Here is a 6,803-nt window from a genome sequence, read left to right as displayed (position 1 = left end):
TTGAAGTTTTTAAAGCTCCCATAATACACACTGTTTCTGCTTATCTCATGTTAATCTTGAGTACCTATAGAGTTGTATTACATTCTTCATATCTCTGAAGAGTCTTTAGTTTTATCAGATTTATAAAAGACAGATTAGCTTTAGCGAATGTTTCCGAAAAAATACGACCCCCTTGGGGCGTGCCGCGGGAGGAGTGAGTCATAAGCTAGCAGCACACACAAACTCATTATCTCTGAATAACTTATAATGCACTACATGTTCATGTCGTTTACATTATATGCACTTACGAACCGATTTTCAACATAAAACAGAAGTCTTAATTACCCCTTGCAACTCAGTCCCAGTTAGGACTTTTCAAAGAATTCCAGAATTCCAAACACACAGAAAAATCCACTGCAACTCTGGATGAACAAACTATATAAATTGTTTTCATAATGCTGGCTTATCTTTCCTTACATCCAAAAACGCACTTCTTTCATGCCATTGTTGAGCCTTGATATAAAACAAAGCTGTCGAGTGAAGTAGTAATGCCTGTGAATTCTATGGTATCACGCTAATAGACGTGTAGGTATGCTTTTCAGGGGTAAGTGACCATAAAAAGAAATGATACATAAGATGTACCAATGTAAAAAAAAAAAAAAAACTTTCAGAAACACCGAAATACTCTGTCACCCTTCCAACTGCTTTTTTGACACTTTGCCTATGTTTAGCATGAGGAATCCAACTTAAACTGTGTCATAGCAGAAGATTTTCTTTTTCTGGGTGGATTATCTAGACTATTGGTCATCCCAGTTTTCAATCATTCTGATGATATGTTGACATAAGGCTGTCGTACGTGCTCGTCCCTAGGTTTCTGCACATGTGCACTTTCAGGTGAAATATGTGTGGTGGTCTACGTTTTCACCCATTCATTGAAGCTCTCATCGGGTTTTTTTTTTAAATGTCTGAGGGTCGTACGAGAAAAAGTGTCTACGAATTGTATGACAAGAAGAGAAAGGCAGATGAAGAAAGAAACAAGACCAGAGTGTTTTTGAACGACTATTTCACACGCTGGCGTGCACTAAAAGCACAGGTTGGGCTTCCCACGCAAGGTTTCTACTTGACAGGTAATCACTGCTAGTAAAAGTTGATGTAAGCTATGATTAGCGACGCTAGCCCTGGCACAAGCCACAAACCACGCAGACATGAAGAGAAGAACTAGGCTCGTGCATGCTGGGTCTCGTGCACACATTTAATAGGCGTTCCCTCGCTGGAACAGGTAGATTGTTGCGCATGTGCATTTTTTTAAAAAAGTGGAGGGGCGGTTCTTTTCGAAAATTTGGGTATATCTTTGGCTATACCTCAAAATGCATAAAATACCTTTAACCCCCTCCCCCTTAAAGAGTAAATGGTGATGTTTGTGTGAGATCCCATACGCACCAGCTTTTTAAGTTCAGAATAACTGTATTTGGGGCTTTGTTTGTAGTGCGAACAGTGTGGACAAATTTCTTGAAAGTGTTAAGTTTGCATCACAAAGCTGATACCAGGTTTATTTCAGGCATTGCCAGCCACATTTTTTGCTCCATCCAGTTTAATTGCTGAGGGATAAAATAAGCCATGAACAAATTTAAGCTCCACTGTTCTTAAGAATGCATAACACATGTAAGTCAGCATTATACATTTAACACACATCAATTGATATGTTTTTATTATGCCAAAATTTACAAACTAATGACATTTAAACACAATATTGTGTACAGATTTTGGTATGGTCCTCCTGTATTGTAAAAATATATCATTTTTAAGATAATTAACATATTTATATATTTTTACTAAATACCATTCTTCAATGAACTATTTATTATGAAACTGCAAGAGAAACATATGTCTTCAGTATTTTAAACATACATATGTTTTGCTAATAATCATTGTTAGGTTCGACAACCTTGTAAGGTGTGTGGCCTGTTTGAGTAAAACTACTGTATGTGATACATGATTCATTTTAAAGGAACTGTATGTAACATTGACTTCAAGCGGCTGAATTTGGTACCACAGTCAAAATATTGTAGACATTTTTCTCTCTGGTTGCCAGACACATACAGTAGCACAACTGACGATGCAAAGCACAAGTTTATATGCTCATTTTTTATGTTTGCAGTTTTTTTGTTGTCCACAAAGTACAAACCCACTTGTGTGTATTTTTATAACTCAATCTCCAACTCATTTCAGAGGTTGCATCCATTGGAGGTCTCATTTATGGGCCATTGGGGTCTCATTTAAGCCACCGTGATAACTGGCAACCTAGCTGTCGAAATACACTATTGTATTGCAAACTGATGAAAGCCCAAGGCGCCATCAGTTTGCAATATTCAATGATTCAGCTGCTCCCAATGAGACTGTCAGAATTTAACAACTTTGCACATTTATCTCACAATGACCTCATAATGTAACCTTACTTGTCTGAAAAAGCTGTAATGTGACTTGGATAAATGACAGCTGCTCAGTCAGCTTATGTAAGAAATGATGACAGTGTTCATTGATATATTGACGTAAATCATTTATTGTGGTAGTTCTGGTGCTATTTGAGAGTCTGTGACAAAATAAACAACTTTTGTGCCACAAAAGAAAACACCATTTAAGTAGCTGTTTGTGTGAATATGAATGACATCGGCTTACCCAATGCATCTTTCTGTTTTGGTGCCTTTTTGAATCTAGCATTGTATGTGACTTTATTGAAAATGTATACATTCCACATACACTGAAAAAAAAAATCCTTTCAATTTACGTAATTTTAATGTGTACATCGGTCCCACATAATCCGATTGTGTAAAACCAACATAATTTTCCTCATTTAATTTTTATGTGTCAGACCAAAACATTTTAATCGTTTTAAGTAGTCTAATATAAATATGTTGACTCAAAGTGCCATTTCTCTTTACTATAACACATTTGTTTTGTAATGTTTAAGTAATTTTATTATGTAAGGGGACTAGATTTTCATCTGTAATTCCAACATGCTTTTTTAATGCTTATATTATGGGATTATGTAACTTTAAAGCAATTTCATTATGTCTCTGGCACCAGAATAATCACCCATAATTATCCAAATGTTATTTATTTCTTTTTTAAATACAAAATACATTTGCATTGGCATAAAAAGCAAAGAGTTTTAAACAAAAGTTTAGTGATATTGAGGCAAACCACTGCTTTCAGATCATCAATTCATTTAAATCACTACACATTAATTCAACAACAGTTAATAACTATTACAACAATCAGCAAATGCAGTACATACAAAGGGGCAATTTCCCAAACAGGTTGTAGATTAATCCATGACTAGGCCCTAGTTATATTAGGATATTTTTTACAAAAAAAGTTTACAAACAAACCTACCTTACAAAAACAACACTGGAGTACATCTTGAGACAAAACAATGGCACTGATGTATGTCAAGATATGTCAGTGCAATATGTTTTCAAATTAAGGCATTGCAAAAGTCTGGGACTAGAAAAAGCCCCATCTGTAAAACTGACCCAAATGTTTAAAATAGTTACTATCACAGTAGATTTAGAAGTGCTAAAGCACAAACACTGCATTCCAAAGAGACATGCAAAACAGTAAGTACTATTATTTTTTAAATGGATTTACAAACTGGAAAATATCAATCCTTCAGAGAGTCAGAGCTACAGCATTTGTATAAACTGATAATCAAAGATTCAACAAAAACAAAATACAACAACCATTTCCAAAATCAACTCTGAGCAGCAAACTGTTAATGTTTTAATAAGAGAAAACACTTAAAACAGATAAATAAAAAGAACATAAATGAGCAGCACAGTCTTTCTGAACCTTTCACTGAAAGAAACGGTTCGTTAAAGTTACGCTCAATGCAGTTCCATTAAAATCTTTTGGATTTCCTCAAAAATAAAGCAGAGATCAGGATAGTTCAGGTTTAAGGCATACATCAGCTCAAACAACATGGCACGATGTTGCAACACCTTCATGCCTTCCAGGACTATACAAAGATCCTCTTCTTCATCACAAGAAGCATGTTGTTTGAGAGCACAAATCCCAACAGTGGTGTCTTCAAATGACCACACTGATGCTGACTTCATCCATGCCCTGTACAAAACAGACAAATGTAGTTAAAGAAACAGAAAAAAGTTACTGTTACAATAAAAGTGTCATTGGAAATTAGTACAATGCATACAAATATAAATGTAAGTATACAGACCCATGTGCATTGCCACAGCATGTTACAATTGGTTACAAATATATGGGTTACAAACAAGGCAGCTGCACTGTCCACTGCTCCAGGTGTGTGTGCGCGTTTACTAGACTGGAATGAGTTAAATAAAGAGGCCACATTTCGAGTGTGTGCTACCATACCTGACAATCACATCAAAAGTAAATGTTCTCATTTTCTCACTCTCATGTTGTTATAAACCTGTATAAATGTCTTTGTTCTGATGAACACGAAGGAAGACATTTATTTTGAGGAATGTTTGCAACCAAACTGTTCATGAGCCCCATTCACTTCAATAGTATTATTTTTCCCCACTATGGAAGTGAATGGGGCTTATGATTGGTTTGGGTACAAACATTCCTCAAAATATCTTCCTTAGTGTTCATCAGAACAAAGACATTTATAAAGGTTTGTAACAACATGATAGGGAGTAAGTGATGAGAATTTTTATTTTTGGGTGAACTACCCCTTTAAATCTTCCCAGGTGTTTTAATGACCCTTGTGCCAAAAGATGTAACTAAAACATACTACATTTTCTGTACTTCCAACAAGGTTTACACATTTTTATGTCTATGAATCTATATTACTTACTTCTGTCATTTGATCATTGATTGTTCCAAGTCTTTTTGCTAGCTGTCCTCCTTTCTGATAGAAGAGTTTCGTCAGGTTTTTGGATTGGAGGTCCAGGTGACACACAGGAACATAAGACAGTAGTGATTCTTTTAAATTCAGCATTTATCTGAAAACAAATTAACCAACCATTGTATATTTGAGTACTGCAAGTCAAAGAATAATACATGTATATTAGTTATAAAAATAAGATTTAGCTCCTAACAGCAGTAAAACAGTGATAGGAATTACTTACCAATGCTTTTGAGTGTGTGCAAGGATGATGGACCTATAAGAGGAAATATTCAGAGGTGAAATCAACACACAACCTCAAATGATTAAGGTCACACATACACAGAGAAATAATGAAATAAGTATTATATCGGTCATAGGACGCAATTTTGGACAAAATGAGATCTTAAAACAAGGTTCTCTTCTGAAAACGTCAGCTTTAAGGTGTGGTCACTTCAAAGCGATTTTTTTTTCAGTTAATATACCAGACGTCACGCGAGACATTAAAAAAGCTTTTTCTAATTGAATCAAGTGTTGCTCGTGGCGTAGTGAAGTCACGAATAACTGACGCGGGTCTGTTCATCTGCTTAAGCAGACAGTTTGTTTCATACGCAATGTCATTATTAATGTAGTCAATTGATATCATCTGGTAAATTACTTACATGGATAACGTTACTCTGGACAGAATAACGTTTGGTTAGCGTTTTATTTGTCTTTGAACCGTTTCCATAGAACAACGGAGTAAAAAGTGCCTCAAAAGTCAACTCAAATCTGACAGTTTTCAACTCGGATAAAACTACCAAACGTGAAATAACGTTATACAGCTGACATTTTTAAAACGCTGTTTTTCTTTATGAGCCTTACACTTACTGACTGACTGACTGTAACGTTAACTTACTCCACCAACATCCTCCAAACTCATTTTTACTACAAGTCATTGCAATGGCTACATATTGTACAAAAAAATCTGTCTATCTAGTGAAGATGTATCACGTATAAAGTGAACATAAATAAATAATAGAACTTACTTTAATAACATGGTGTCCGTCTGAGAGAGTTCTTCTGACTGACTGCTGCTGAGTCTTCATTTTGGCGCCCAAAACAAACGATGTTTATTCTTCTTTTATGGCGATTGACGTCCTTTTCATTGAGCGTTACTGCCACCTTCTGCTCAGGAGGTGCCATTTTGTGTGCAAACTCAATTTTATTGCTTTAAGTATTCAATTCAATCAATTTTAATCAATGTGAGAATAATGTGTTCATTTTACATTCAAACAAAACATTTTCATCCTAATCAATTAAATTATGTTTACACAAGGAATATAAATATTTTGTGTTGCATATACATGTTTATTTTATTTAAATTCAAAGACCCACCAAGTCCATTTTTTTCAGTGTATGGGACAGGGCACAAAAAACCCTCCTAACAGGAATTCAGGACAGTCAAAACATTCGAAAAACTAGACATTGGCTAGTTGCTGGTCTGTACCAATCAACATTCTTCAGCAATTGTATAGCTTTATTTAAATGCTGGTAAATGGCACAATGACTTAAACTTACATCATACATCATAAACTTAAACTTAGTTGTTCATATGAAGAGTTTCGTTGCAAAACAAGATAACTCCGTTTTTAACATTTTTGTCAAAACATGTTTATTATTATGTTATCATGTTATTATTTTGTTTTATGGTACTACTTAGCTGTATTTTTTAAGTTATGAAGGTTTAAATCAAAACAAACCAACTGTAGTTGAAAAGGCTTTATGTCCAGCTGCACTACTTCCTGAACTTCAGCCAGCTCCTTGTTTACTGTCTGCCATTATTGGACAAACTGATTAATCTAGGTGTGTCTGGTTATTGTTGTTGTGACTACTGAGGTCAGGCGCACCTGGATTAATCAGTTTGTTTGTGACTACTGAGGTCAGGCACACCTGGATTAATCAATTTGTCCAATAA

At 35.1% G+C, this 6,803-nt stretch overlaps 1 long non-coding RNA gene across 2 annotated transcripts; it reads right to left on the bottom strand.

The window, feature by feature from the left end:
- Positions 1-3,663: 3,663 nt before the first annotated feature.
- Positions 3,664-6,240, bottom strand: LOC135749938 (uncharacterized). Of its 2 annotated transcripts, XR_010532520.1 has the most exons (4): positions 5,875-6,240; positions 5,091-5,123; positions 4,817-4,964; positions 3,664-4,101 (listed from the first exon to the last, which is right to left on the bottom strand). It is a non-coding gene; the product is annotated as an uncharacterized lncRNA (long non-coding RNA). The 2 variants fall into 2 exon arrangements; XR_010532519.2 differs by lacking the exon at positions 5,875-6,240 and having other exon boundaries at positions 5,091-5,302.
- Positions 6,241-6,803: the final 563 nt, after the last annotated feature.

This window comes from Paramisgurnus dabryanus, chromosome 1, assembly GCF_030506205.2.
Source record: "Paramisgurnus dabryanus chromosome 1, PD_genome_1.1, whole genome shotgun sequence".
Classification (NCBI taxonomy): Eukaryota; Metazoa; Chordata; class Actinopteri; order Cypriniformes; family Cobitidae; genus Paramisgurnus; species Paramisgurnus dabryanus.
Note: the sequence above shows the minus strand (reverse complement) of the source record. Positions and strands in the feature narration are given on the sequence as shown.